This window comes from Syngnathus acus, chromosome 1 (genome assembly GCF_901709675.1).
Source record: "Syngnathus acus chromosome 1, fSynAcu1.2, whole genome shotgun sequence".
Taxonomy (NCBI): Eukaryota; Metazoa; Chordata; class Actinopteri; order Syngnathiformes; family Syngnathidae; genus Syngnathus; species Syngnathus acus.
Genome location: NC_051087.1, coordinates 5,696,631 through 5,712,229, shown reverse-complemented (window position 1 = coordinate 5,712,229; position 15,599 = coordinate 5,696,631). Strand labels below are relative to the sequence as shown.

General features: G+C 42.0%; 1 protein-coding gene across 22 annotated transcripts in view; it reads left to right on the top strand.

The window, feature by feature from the left end:
• The first annotated feature begins 336 nt into the window (after positions 1–336).
• The window catches only part of LOC119128997 (receptor-type tyrosine-protein phosphatase delta-like), a 116,645-nt gene continuing 101,382 nt past the window's right edge, over positions 337–15,599 (top strand). For all 22 annotated transcript variants that reach the window (XM_037262025.1, XM_037262008.1, XM_037261989.1 and 19 more), the window contains exons 1-2: positions 337–433; positions 567–675. The gene's annotated coding sequence lies outside the window, so the exon portion shown is untranslated. The remainder of the gene's footprint in view (positions 434–566; positions 676–15,599) is intronic.

The following is a 15,599-nucleotide window of genomic DNA, read 5'->3' as shown; positions in this document are numbered from 1 at the left end:
GGCTTATCTTATTTTTCACCTCAATGGTTCAGTTCAGCAGTTCCCACAAGTTACAGAGTCATCCTATATTTATCATACTCAATAATAGTTCCCCAAGAAAAAATTCAAGTCACACTTATAAGTTGCACATCAAATACAGAACCAAATCACTTTCCTGCATAGTTTACTTTACATTTTCAGCCCACTTACTTTATCAGCCTGAGCAACTTTTACGTGATTTATGTATTCAGCACCCCCCCCCCCCCTCTCTCTCTCTCTCTCTTTCTCTCTCGCTCTCTCCGGAGCTCGCTCGCCCTCCCTTTCCTGTGCGCTTATCTCGGTACACATCGTCAGCTCCAGTGTGAAGTGAAGTCTGACAGCTGCCGCCTGGCCCGGTCCATTTGCAGCTTCTCTGCTCCATCTCACCACACGGATGTCAATTAGCACGCTAAACGTGCGTAATTATGGATGCACCCCCCCCCCCCCCCCCCCTCCTTATTTTATGTACTTGTGTGTAATTTACCAGCGAGGATGCGCTATGTCTTCCGCTCACCTTTCCCCCTTCCTTTCCTCGTTTCTTTTTGCAGTTGCTTCAGGACTGTGGGAGCGCTGCTTGTCTTCAACTTGAGGGCGAAGAAAGACGATTGAAAACTCCTCGGAATTCTCCGCGCACCGTGCACGCATTGGCACTCTCCGGTGAGCGCACTTGAATTTTTTATAATTGTTATTTTTGGGACCGCTTGTATTCTATGCAAAAGTAGTTGACAAATCGTGTTTGTGCTTGTTAGACGTGTATAAAATGCATCCGTCGACTCTTAGACTCAATTTGATGTTGTCAATGAACAAACAAATGCGCGTCAAGTCTTGTCTGGTTAGTGTTCCATATTAGGAGGGTGTTTGAGATGAAAGAAATATTTTTGGGGTGCCTCAGGGAAGTTCCGTTTTTCTTAGGGTCCGTTGTTAATTGGCTTTAAAATTATGACATAGTCTTGTTTTTTACTGCATGGTTGTACAAAGTCCAGCCTGTGGGCCGTTTGCGATCTTTTTTTAATCCCATATTGTGAAAATTACCACGCGTGTAATTTTGTGAGCCAAATTGGATAGAAAAAAGTCTCCTAAATTAAATCTTACACTCAAGTCGTATGGATTGAAGCATAACATAGCATATTTCATCAATTCAGAGAGATTGGAGCATTACGTTTGTGTTCAAACGTAAAAAATATCAAAGTAGTGTGAAAGTTCTTGGATTGTCCTGTAGGCAGACCCTTGGTGGGAAAAGTTTGGACACCCCTGTTCTTCAACCTCAGCTGTTCACTCCATGTTTTCATGCATAGTGTAACACCGTCGGATTTTGAGGGGCTCTTGTCTTCTGTTCATCAATTAAGCTTGTCTATTATGGCAATCTCACACTTCCTTCAAGCTAAAACATTCCTCTCCCACACACCATCCGCCGGCATCGCACCTCCCACATAACCACACTTGCTGTCCACAGCCGATTAGCTGGTGATGTGCCACCGTTTGCACTAATAAGAGGGGCCTTCCTCAACTTTAATGGCGACTCATGGTTCTTGTCAGGCCAGGGGGGCTGTTAAAGACTCATGAGTAGAAGTCATCAAGCAGAGATGGAGAGGTCATAAAGACACACAGAGATGGTCAGGGTAGTCCGTTGATGTGTTTTATGGTGCATGTGTGCACGGGCACGAGTGTGTGCTCTTGCTTGATCACATATGCAATGCAAGAAAAAGTGAGTGGAAAGAGGAGAGAGATTATGCAAACTCAAAAGTATGGCAGAAAGTGGGAAAAGCCATGTAAGCAGTTTTTCTTTTATATTATTATTTAACTGTCAGGGTGTTCACTTGACGGGCTCCTTGGGCTGTGACATGCTTGTCACCAGCTTGAGGTTTATGCGGATGGCTCGTTTTAGTCGAGCATAGGCGGGGATACGCTATTTGTATGGGGACACATTGATCAATCATTTCATGAATCAATCACAGTTCCATTGGCTTCTTTCGCTCTAAATTGTCCATTGTATCAAGATGTTTTCGAAAGCGCCACATTTCACAGACAGGCTCCCCAAAACCACAAATTTGGACCAGACAAATGCACTTTTATGGCTCTTATGAATCTATGAATGTTAGTGTTGCTTAAAACATTTTATATACAGGTAAAGGTTTTGTAATAGGGACCGCCATTTCTATTTTGGGTATTTCCAATGGGGAAAAATGTTTCAATATATCAAAAAAAAATTAGGTCACTCAGCATCCCAAAAAGGGTTGTATTTATTCAATGTTCATCTGTTGATTTAGCGATCAGGTGTTTCTTTTTGCAGCTCAGTGGTCACGGTGACCTTGTTCAATAATGACGGAGGCCGCCAGCGCTGTGCCCACCACTCGATTTCCATCCATGTGGGGTAAAGCTAACAGAACAATCACTCTTTGTTTAGTTCACTTTCATGGCTCAAATTTGTGCTGATGATTTTACGTCAAAGCCGTCGGCCTTCGTCATCCGTTTTTTTGGACTGTCGGGTGAAAATGAGATGATGTATTTCACGGAGACGCGTTGACGTCATGTCACCGATATGGTGTTAATGTGATTGGCATGTTGATTACATCACGGCGAAAACTGCTGATAAATAAGATCCAAGTGACGTTACTTAAACGCGGCGGAGGCAAACACGGGGTTAAAGCGCAAAGTGCCAAATTGTGATACTGACAGCATGAAAGAAAGAAAGAATGGGCCGCTTGTGTTTGGTGTTGCTGGGAAGATGGCAGGCTGGCAGAATCATCACAGCCTGAAGAACATGACAGTCCATGCAGAATGCTTGGCATACAAAGCTAAATCAGGTTTTTTTTTCCCCCCTCCGTGTGACAGATTGTGTGTGCATGTGTGTGTGTGTTCCCTCTTTCTTGCAGTTGTTGTTTGTTCTTGAGATGCATACTTATGACATCACACATAGCAACACCATCCGTACTCCTGTTATGGACAAAAGACATTTGGAGACTTCATCCCAACAATGTTTGATTGGATGAAGGTCAAGACTCCGCCATAGTAAATTCATCCAGGCGTGCCTTTCCTGGCCTTGATTTGTGCATTGGCAACAGGAAAGCACCTTCTCAAAACTGTTTGTACCAAGTTGCAAGCAAAGACGTATACTTGTCAGTAAGACGAATAAATTAGGGGAAATGAAATGTTCTTTTTTCCAACTCTGTGACTTTCATCCGCATTTATGGTTAGACTTGAAATGAGAATCATGATGGCCATTTTAACCAACTCCAGTAATGTGGTTGATATTTGTGAGGATTCACTAGTCAACCTTCAAACTCCTTTTTCCAATTAGATTGATCCCAAAAAGAGATGGGGGGCGGGGCTAAAAATACACAAATACCAGCCACACACACACACACCTTCATTTCTCTCTCCTCTTTCCATCTTCCTGGCAAGTACAGTTAAGCTCTAACCCCCTTCTCGTACTGCTCTCAGACGCAGGCACACTATCTGTTTCACACCCTTTTCCACCCGCCCGTTCTCTCACATCTCTCTCTTCTCACCTCCCCTGGCACCTCGATGTGTTTCTCTTTTAATTGAGATGCATTTCAATGTGGTGCAAATGAGCTTTCTACAGCTCCAGTCTCAACCTGTGTGTGCGTTTTGTACACGCGTGCGTGTGCGTTGTGAGGGTGAAAAGAATTCCCACAGTTGGAAGTGAAGGCGCTGCTTTCCTTGTTTGCACCTCCAATATGACTTCTGTCCCACAAAAGTTTATTTTTAGTGCGGCATTAGCAACATTTGCTCGGTTGGATGGCACTGAGTGGCGGGAAGAATTTAGTTGTGGTTTTCCTTCTTCCTCGTGAGTGTGTAGCAGCTCATTAAAAACACATTATATAGCCTATTGTGGCAAAGCTAACATTAAATATGATGTTTTGTGGGACTTCTTTGGAAATACAATGTTTGTTTTAGGGTCAAAAAGTCCGTCCATCCATCCATCCATCCATCCATCCATCCATCCATCCATCCATCCATCCATCCATCCATCCATCCATCCATCCATCCATCCATCCATCCACCCAACCCATGTTATGTATTTTACTCAATTAATTCAAATCATTCCCAAAATGATTAAGTCAGCTACCGTACTGTTTAGGATGAGGTTGAAGTGTGTGATGTCATTTCATGTGAGGAAAGTGCTGAAAAACGCATTTGACATGAGCTTTTCCGACGACTGACAGTTTGATTTACATCACATTGGTTGTAAAAGAAGCACGTCATTGCCACTTGATTGTTCAAAGTGATTTATGCCCTCTTAATGAAAGTTAAAAATGACAGCAAAAGTACAACTTGGTTTCTAAATCTGTGCATGGAGAGACCCTTTGGGCTTGTGCGCAGCACACATTCAGCTTGTTGACTCTTGTCTCATCTTTTCCCTCATTTAAAAAAAAGTTATTTCTTTATTTCCGCCTGTGAAACGGTGGGTAGTTGCAACACGTTCAGACCTCTAAAAACTCAAAAGTCTTGAGCAAGGGAAGTGCTCAAAACTCACAGAAGCATGCAGCCCCCGGCAAGGGGAAACAACTAGACGGCGTTTAGTTTTATGGAGACGCTTCCAATGCCAAAATGCAATGAAGTGAAGGCTTCACCTCGATTTCAAGAGACGAGAGGAGGTGTCAGATTTTCACACTTAAAGGCACATGCGGCGTGGTGGGCTTCGGCGTTTCTCCCCAGGGTGGTCGCCGCCTGTGTTCTTTGTGTGTGCATGTATCTGCATGTGGGGGAGCGAGAGGGGTCGTTAGGGGGAGCGATGCTGACGCCGGGGTGACCTTGGGGCCCCCTGTCTTCCTCCTGTCGATGAAGGGGATGACTTAGTGCCTCCCTTCCCACCCATGATGGCTCATTTATTATCATTAGGCACACAGTCAAAAGATGCTGCTCAGGCCCTCAAGACAAAGCGCATGTGTGTACGTGTCGCTAAAAGTGAGAGAAAACAGAACGCAAACACAAACGGAAGTCTTTTCTAATACCGTAAGCGTTGCACACTCGAGCATATGTAGCTGTCAGCTCGTGTTTATCATCTCCGTGTTGTCTTCTCCAGCGTGTGTTTATCTTTAGTTCCATGGCAAGATGAGCAACTTGTCGTGACAAAGCGAACCCCCCCCCACCCCCACCCCCACCTGCTTATCTTGCAATTTACATAGCGCTTCATGTCATAATCTAACCTCCAGTCACCTCAGACAGCCGCGGAGAATATATATGGCAGCGCGTGTCGATATATAAATATATATGGCGGCTACCTCAGGGCGGCGGCCCTACCGTCATTTCTCAGAGTGATGGATGGAGACTTCTGCCGGCCAGTCAATACCCAATCTGAGCCCCACTGTCCTGATTTAAGATACAGCAGCACCCAGGTGACACACTCACAAGCGAGCCCACTTTAATCACTCCAAGCATCAACTCTACAGTGTCGACATCAGTGTGTGTAGAGGCGCTGTTTTAGTGTGTGTGTGTGTGTGTGTGTGTGTGTGTGTGTGTGTGTGTGTGTGTGTGTGTCTTTGTAGTATCTCACTCAGTCAGCTGCAATCAGTCAGTGACCAGCACACACTTCCGACTTCTGAGTTCACTTTTCTGTCACGTAAATAAAAACATAAATATTGTGTAGAAGGAAGGATTTTGGATTTGTATCGTAGGGACCCTTTCTGGATTGGTGAAGGCAAAGATTTGGGGTCACGGTTTGTAAATTTACCCAAATGCTGGTCTTGTTTATTGCAAGGTTTTTTGGACTTGAACTCCATAATACATACATAGAATCAGAAATAATATTAAAATGTTGTCATTCTTTCTGCCTTTAACCTTTAATACATACCTGAGCCTTCAAGCCAGTCTCTCGCATAGTTCACAAAATTTCAACTCTGGGTTCTATGTAATTAAAGTGACTGCATATGATGGTGAAATGTGCTTGGATCTGACCTTCTGTGAAGCAAATGGAAGTCCTCATGAGGAGAGAAGCTGTGGAAGCTAATTGTGCCGTAAGGTTTGTGAGGTGCTTGAACTGTACTTATATGACTTTGACAAACGCTGACGTGATTTAGAACCAATCTGAGCCCTTTGTGTCGAAAGCCGTGCTGGATGTGGTCTGGAAGCATTGCAAGTGAGAGACCCTCGAGATTAATTTGGAAGTTTCCATAGCAGAGGTTTTATCATAGGTGAATGTTAATTCATTAAAGAAAAAAAAATAGAACAGCAGTGAAGGCGTTTCCTCGTGGAAAACATGTTATCATCCTTTTCTTTGGCTACACATCAAGTGTTGTGTCACTTTGGAGAATGCTTGGAGTGTTTTTTTTGTTTGTTTTTTCGGAAGAACCTGCCCTTTTTCAAACAGTTTCTATCAGTTGGCTTACCCACAAAGTTGTTAGCGAAATTAACCATCTGGAATGTTGTGAACAAATCATGAGTCCCTTCTTTAAGTCAGCTTCAAGGCAGCTTTTAAGAGACCTTTGAAACGTTAGCTTTGCTTTCTCGTCGCTGGCAGATGTGAGAAGAAATCAGTATGTTAAGTATGAACATGTGACCGACTTGCTTCAAACTAGAGACTGACCTATATGGATTTTTTAATTAGGCAGATGCACATTCCGATATTTGGCAGTATAAAATCCCGATAGCCGATTAATCCATCCATCAAGGGGTTTGTATTATTTATTTTATGAAGTCAATATTTTCAGTGATTTCGCAAGGCCCGTCAAAAAGATGGTACATGTGCACGCCAACTTTCCCCGGCGACACAGCAGTGCTAAAATCATAATCAGCACGGTATGAGCTCAAGTGTCTCATTAAAGTTCAGATGACTGATTAAAAGCACTACTGCCATAGTGGGTCTGAATGTTATTCTTCATAAGTGTTTTCTTCCTAATATTCAAAGTTTAAAGGCAAAGGGGTTCACATTTACTTATTTATTTAACCCTAAATCAGGCTTGTCAAGCTCATTTTTGTCGTGGGCCGCATTATCGTTACAGTTTCCTTCGGAGGGCCATTATAACCAAATATATGTATGAACCCCTCATATTATATATCGTATAAGCTACAAAACAAACTGACAAATAATTTGTTTTCATATCAGACTAGTGGAAACTTTTCAAATATTTTAAAAATGTTTTTTTTTAAAGTGAAGACAATTTGGAATTTTAGTAATGACATAAATTTGATGCACAATTTGTCTTCGCGGGCCACAGACAATGATGTGGTGGGCCGTATCTGGGGCCCCGGGCCTTGAGTTTGACACCTGTGCCCTAAACCCTGCGGTTTATCTTGTTTTTTTTATTTTATTTTTTTTATAACTTTTATGATATTTGTAAGAGGATTTGTTTTGGTATTACAAGTAATAGAAATGAGGATCATTTAAAACACCTACAGTTTATAGTCCAGTCCGGCTTATATACGAACACATTTTCCATGAATTTTACCTGGTTCGGATTTTATTCAGGCGCGCCTTATAGTAGTCCGGAAATTACGGTAGCTATTTACAGTTTGGATGTTTCAGTAAATTATCCAACAACTCTAATAAAAACAAATGATACATCAAATTGAGAGATGTAAGTAAAGAATATATAAAGGTCAACATTAACACTGGATGTAAAAACAGCTTTGGGAGAAATATTGTGGTAAAATGGCTGAAATAAAATACATGGCAAGTGACATTCCACATCTCGGGTGTGTTGGGCGTCCCCGCTGTTTTCGTTTATACCGCGGCCGAACACACTCGACTACGTGCAGCAATCACAGCGAGATTGTGTTTGCGCCACCGAGAGATTCGATATTTCTACTTTATCAAGACAGTAATCTGTTGGTGCCGGCCCGAATGGCTCCTCTCTTGACATGTCATCATTCACATACGTACATGCACATGTGAACACATCTCGGCACACATTTTACAGCCCCTCCACTCGGGCTGTTAGTCTAATTTATGAGGCGCCGTTAATTTGGCCTAAACGCTCCTTGCGAGACCTCCCTCCTCTCCTCATCTCCGCATCCCTCCTTCTCGTCCTCACGCTCATCAGTCACTCGGCAGAGTAAATCAGAGGGGAGGTATTGCACAGCAGGCAATACGTAGACTGGACACCTTGACTAATATACCGCTGTCCTTCCGCCTCCTCCATCTGAATCTCCCCCAACCTCCTCCAAACACACATTTCTCTCCCCCATATAGATCTGCTTAAATCAAATTTGGCTCCTCTCTTCGTAAATTGGGCTCTTCCTCGTCCCCACTGGCACTCCTTGCCCCGTCCGGTGTGCTTCTTCCTGCTGCACTTTCCCTCCGCCCGTCCCCTGACGCCTCCACCCACCATCTTCTGGCCTACGCTGCCGGTTTTTCCCTCTCCACCCGTCCTTCCTTACCTCGCCTTTCTACCTCCTCCTTGCCTTACCTCCTCCCCCATTCCCCTGTTCTCATGTTAGGTGTAAATTTAGAACAGAAGGCATGAGGGGGATGCTTTGTGTAGATGTATGTCTTTGAGAGAGAGAGAAACGACATGAAAGCTCCTCGCACTCAGATGGGTGTGATTAAGAACCCGAGCCTTGGTTATGTGCACATCCACACAAGATGCACGTTTGATGAGGCACAAACTCACATGACGCTACCAACTCATTTGGTAGAGGTACAGTTCCACAACAAAATGTTAGAAGACAAGAGTACCACTTGAGTCGATGGCGCATTGTTCTCTCTTAATTCTATTCACATTGCACACAAGAGAGTAAGATGGTGTGATGTCACTGCACAAGCCTCGCTTTTGCATGACTCTGCGTCTTCCTGGGACTGTCTGGTTTTTTTTTTTTCCTCCTACCCAGCCTTTAAGTCCATCCAAGTCCCGTGTGAATTCATTGTCTTTCTTTCGCTGCTCATTGCTCACTAAGCCCTTTCCCCAGAGCATCTACCTGTCTACTACCTCTTGCGCCCTCCTGACTCTTTCAATTTCCCAGAGCACAAAAATATACTTTCAATAAGTCTAATAACACCTCAGCCCCGTCATTCCAGGCCATACACACTCTACCTACTCAAGCCGACCTCTGAATTATATATAATTACGTATAATTATCCTTATACTTAATGTCACAAGATGAACCATGCTGGCTTGTCCTTTCCGTTGTATATTATAAGACTCACAGAAAGTATTTTAATGAATGTGCCATGATTGTAGTATTTGGTCAAGTTCATGGATTGTCAACCTATGGTCCGCGGGCCTCTCGTGGTCCGTGGAGGTATTGCAAGTGGTCCGCAAAATTGGAAATGGAAAATAATTGTAAAATGTTTAAAAATAAAATGAATTTATTATTTAGACTTGATTTGATTTCCAGTTAATTTTGTGAATAATTTACCCAAAGAGGAAAGATCCATCCACCGCGTCACCCAGAAGAGAATACAATAAATGTACTTTATTCATACTTGAGTAAATGGCCATGAATGCAATCAAAACAAAGACAAACATTTGAAAAAAAAATACATTTACTGTATGTTGCTAGACTGTTCAAATTAGCCGCCCCTAGAGGAGAGTTTCCACATTGCAGCCAGCCCACCTGTACCTTCTCCTTTTCCCCAGCGAGCCACACAAGCCTCCGTGGCCTTCAGTTGTTATCACAGTATAACGTAAATCACTGGCTGGGAAAAGTCGTCGACCCTACTGTTAGCGCGCTGCCAGCAATGTCAGAAGTGATAAATCCTGATTTATACTGCTGATCCCGTAGAACATGAGCAGAATGTGCTTACAGGTGGATTTAGTTCACAAGTCAGGCAGGTGCAATCCCACAGAATATAAGCAATAGTCTTAGACAGTAGTCTTTCGAGAAGATCTGCGCAAGGGAACGTCTCGTCCTGTTTTCTACACACACCTTGAATCAGCTTTAGGAAGCCGTTTCTTAAGACAGATGAGACAAAAGTAGAACTTAGATGTGTTTTGATTGGTGACAAGCAAACAATTCATTTTCTGCAAGATAATCTTTTCCCAGCTGGGAAGCATGACAATGGCTAGCATCATTATTTGCTTTGCCTTTGCTTCAGGATGACGGCCTATCAGATGAGACCAACACACCAATCTGGCGCAAAAATATCAAGCTGTACATGATGGAGTGGATTAAACATAAAGGCAGCCGGCGTAAAATGTCGTGTGGTGGTTAAAGCTAAAGACGCGTAATGTTTTATGAGGAAGATCGGGATAGAATATGCAATGAGATGAATGCAGAGGGCTTGTGAAAGTCTATTGGAATGTTTTGGTTCGGGTTATTGCTGCAAACACAGGTAACAACCTCTCTCTCTCTCGCTACAAAATCTTTCTTTGGGAAGCGGCGAGGCACCGTTATCCTCATAAATAAATGGCGTACAGATTGAGCTTGATATTTTAATGCAACACAAAGATTGAGACAGACAAAAAGATCATCTAAGACTCACAGGCATTTATTCTTTATCCTCTCTAAAAACAAATCAAATTGCAAACAATTTGGGTGCAACTGTGTGCAAGTGTAACTGCAACCACACACACACACACATCTTAATCCCTGAGTGGCGATCCACTAACTTGTCCCTCTGTAACGGGCCGGGAAGGATGTGTTGGGCCCTCTGGGGAACTCTTAATCATGTTGCTCATCTCGCCGTGGTTTGCTGCGTGCGCTTTGACAGAGCGTGCGCGTGAGTTATGTGGAAGCTTGTGTCTTTATCTCCCTTCCCCTTCTGTCTCTTTGCCTCCATCGCTCTTTTAGCACCTCCATCACCGTCTGTCTCTTCAGCCGCTCATCCCCAGGTCTCGGGACTTATGTCAGTTTGTATTTTTTTTTTTATCTCCCTATCCTGTCGTTCTTTTCCTGAACAATCTCGCACCCAACACCCAAGTCTCCCTTCTTCCGTCCGTCGCCCCCCTCCCCCTTGTCTTACTTCATTTTCTCGCTCCCGCTCTTTGCTCCCTCATACTTTTCTGCTTTGCGGTGAGCACGACGGTGGATGTGCTTGTGGAGATTTACGGCTGGGTCCCATCTCCATCAGGTGTGGAGACGTAAGGAAAGCCATGAAAGCGGGAAACAGATGGAACAGGGTGCAGAGAGATGAAGAAGAGGGGAGGGGAAGAGAAGCTGAGAATGTGGGAGAAGAAACAGTAAAGGACACTTTGGACATTTAGGAAAGATAACAAGGAAATTGCCAGAAATACAACACCGCTCAATGTATGTCAGTAGCACATACAAGACTTTAATTAAGACTATAATCACGTCTCGCATGAATATAATCTTATAATGATTTTACCTCCAAAGTTATACAGGCTGCAACGGAGAAGCAGAAACAACCTGCAATTGGTTTAAGTTGTTCAGCAGGATTTATTTATTTATTTATTATTATTTTTAATTCAATGCTTAAGTGCAGTCTATATGTTTGCAGAGATAAAGCCACAGATTTGATTTGTATTATTAATCAGATTTATTAATCGGATTGACCGAGTGATTTTATCCTACACTTGTTTGGCAGAATGTTGCGGAGTTTTCGTACTGAACGGCTAGCCGCAAGTCGAGTGTTTAGTTAGTTAACAGTTTTAATTGAGGTGGATAAATAATCTGTCTTTCGTATGAATTCACGCTTTATTTGATTTTTGTCTTTCTGTGAGATGAACACATTTATGTGTCATGAATCTGATCATTTATTGTAATACAAATCAATTATTGCTTGTTTGTTGAAACATCAGGAAAGACATTTTGACAAAAATAATGACATTAATTTATAATCGCAAAATTACGGTGGAAAAAAACACAATTAGATAACTTTTCTCAATCATTCAACCCTGATTAACAACATCATCATCAAATCTTTCCCTTGACACTCGTAATCAATCAGCTTCTGAATGCGTTGCTTCCATCAATTCCCTTAATGGTATCGGATACATTTACTGTTAATCTACCATGGAAATCTCAATACCATTTGTAACTGTATTAGGAGCCTAGAAAAAAAAAATTCTTACTACTAAGTGGGAGCTCACACATTAGTAAAACATCAAGTTTGCTGTCAGTTTCCAGGTGAAAACTGGGACAAGCACAAACCAGTTTGTGATCTTGTCCCAAATGGAGCCATGTCACATTCTTGTTTAAAGCTCTCAACCGTAAAGTACCGGACATTTTTTACGACTTCAACTTGCAGCCAAGTTGGGTTGCAATGAATATGTTTAACCCTCTAATAGATTATTGACACAGTTTTATAGCCTCAAGAGGTACCATCCGTCTTTAAAGACTGACTGCCTTAAGTACAGTTTGCACAAATCATTCGTCTGCTGCTTTGCGGCGCTCTCGCGACTGTCTATAAATAAGCACTTTACGTCAACAGGATATAACTGCATATGCATGCTCAGAATTTTTAAATATTTCAATTAGGTAGCAAACTGATACGTAAGCGGTTTTCAGACAGTTCTTAAAATAATTTAGTAGGACATTTGGCAAAAAGCCCTGCTATACTGTAGAAAATACACATACTAAGTAACATTTTGTTATCCTCACTTTTCTAACCCTGAGACTTATTTCAATACTTGTATTGCATATTTCATTTGTTGTGTAACATGACATCAGATTGCGTGCTTCACTCCTTCCAAATTGATTCTGCTTGTATTCAAAATTAGAATTGGGTGTGTATTTTTAGCAGAGCAGGAAGACCCCTCTTGAATGCCTCTAAAACTCTACTTGCCCAGCACTTGAGAACGTTTATCCTCATATTAAATAATATTATCGGGAAAAATGTGCACTATAAAACAGCACTTTGTGCCTCCAGTTCCATAATGATTAAAATATAAAAATCTTTAACAGCTATGTTGAAAGAAGCCCTGCTCATTAAGATGTAGGAGTCTTGCCACTGAGGTTAACAGTAGAATTGAAACTACTTAGCAGAATGCTCTCTCGAGAATCTCAGGGGCGTCAAACATATTTTTGTTGCGGGCCGCATCGTAGTCATAGTTTCCTTCGGAGGGCCATTATGACTGTCGCCACCATATATTATATACAGTATAGGCTACACAACAAACAGATGAATAAATGTGAAAACAATTTGTAATTTTAGTATTGACACATGCTGTCGATGCACAATTTGTCTTTGCGGGCCACATAAAAATGTGTATCTGGCCCCCGGGCCTTGAGTTTGACACCATGCTCTATCCTTACCCATTTTCCAATCTCTTTTCCTAAATCTACCCCAAAAATTGGTCAGCATACATTTCTACCTCAAAACTGTAATTATTAATAATTTCAAAACCATATTTGTGACACTGAACAACCTTAAGCTTCATCACAATACATCCCATCACTACAAACAAAACAAGACAGGAACCATAACATGCGACAAAACCAAATATTAATCCAAACAACAAAACGGAACCCATGATAAATTCCCTAAAGATCATTATCAAGTAATATGGTGTTTTGGCATTTTTGTCTTCTTAAAGGTCGTACATAATTGATATTGGTGGTAGTCCTCGCCCGATATCTGTCAGCAGCCTTTTCTACTGTCTTGGCTCATTAAGCTTCTGATCATCCATCTTTCTTGGTTGAATCTCACATTTACAACTGTCTTTTTTTTTTTTTTTTTTTAGCGCTGTGGCATTTTAAACTCACAGACAGCCTATTTAGCCGTACATCTCGTTGGACAAGGTTTTTATTTTGTGTCATACATACCGTGTTGTGTAACAAACGTTACAGTTGGAATAATTGATTATTTTCCTGTTTGAGTGACAAATTCAATATTACTGCTTGTGGGGTGAATGTGCATGAATGGAAAAATATGACAACATTTCTATTGAGGAGAAAACAAACGAACGGTGACATTACCACTTGGCAGCGGTAAATAACGACTTTATCCTTCCATCTGTCAAGCAAAATGGAGGAAAGACATGGCTCAAAGACTGTCAACCTTCATCCAAATTGGTGAAAAATATTCAATGCTTATACTTGTACTTATAACCTGAATGGTTTTAATTGGAAAAGTAAAAACAATATTAATTGCACAAATGTTCAGATTTAAAAGTGATGAGAAAAAAAATGGATCTCCACCAAATGGCAATGATTTTTACCTTGGCCTCCACCGAGTTTGATAGAAGTAGTTTTTGAGTTATGACAATATTTTTTTTATATATAAATCCTGCCACAGTTTTACTTTTGCAATCCTGAATTATTTCAGTGGGTGCCCCATAACACAACAAAAACAGCCCTTTGCCCTTGTACCTGTTCTCAATCATTAAAATAGCTTCGAGCATTTCAGCCTGACACTGAGCCACCTATGAAATCATTTCTGACCTTACAGTACATTTTGGAAAGGCTGCTGTAAAAGTTTAACAAATGAATCTTGGCACCTACCAGCTCACCTACTGTGCAATTTCAACCTGACTTGACAGCAGGAGGGGGGAGAATGACAGTGTGCTCCTGAGAGGGACACTGTGTGTATATGTGGGGGAATGTGAGAGCCATGGTGGCTAACTTGTCTGTCACTCGCCATCTGTGATTGGCACCTTGGGGTCCTCTGGCCTTCACTTGGCCCACTGGCTCCTCCTGTCAGGATTTAGGGCACAGGGTCACTCATACACACACATACACTAAATCGAGCAGGATCTCACCCAAGCAGTTTTCCAATCTGGATCAGGCAGACCAGATAGGTCCTCTCTATAAAGGTGGAATGTCAAAAGTTGTAAGGCAAGGCAAAGATGATAGCTTACTGGATCTTACTTGTGTATAGGACATTTGCTTTTTTTTTTGTGATACCTCGTGCATTTTGGATTGACTCTTAAATTTGCGTTCTCCTACGATTTTGAATCGCAGAAAAAACGCTGCCCGACGGTTTGCCACACTTGAGCATGAGTCTCAGGATCCCGCGCAGAGTGAAACGTCACTCAGTGTGGGGAGAGCCTGAAACGGAACGACAAAAGCACACATGCACACACATTCCACAAGCACGGCAATGACACTGTGTGAGCAGAGGTGAGGTCTCTTGTGGGATCGACTCTTGCTGACTGGACTTTAAACCTTTGACATTTGACCTATGGCATTTTACACTCTCAGCAATATGGTTTTCCACTTACCCAGTCTTCCACACCACTTTGTATTTGCGTATATGCTTTTTGTTATATTTATGGCAGTGTTATCTTTATAGTTTTGTACTTTTGGCAATATCTTCTCTCTCTCTCTCTCGCTCTCTCTATCAAGTGCATGATTACCATTATTTCCCCATCTATACTTACACTATAGCTGTCGGACAAAAGATCAGTATTGCTATGTATCATATTGTTATTGCTTACCGTAGCGCATCAATACAGGGAATTGTCAGTGTCGTTGCTGAATCGGGCAATTGAAGATGTGCCCTTTACGAGGATTTCAGCTTCTTGTTATGACGTGGATGGATGGATTAATTAATATAAAATGGGAGCACAACAGACGGTGGTTACCATGTCTGACTTTTGAATGTTTTCTCCCCGCAACATTACGAAAAAATGTCATACACGGCGTAAAATCTGAAGAATTGTCCATAGGTGGGAATGTTAGTGTAAATATTTTTTTCATCACTGGAAACCAGTCCAAAGGGTAACCTGCTTCTCCAAAGTCAGCTGGGATTGACTCAATCCCATCCATTATCCTTATGG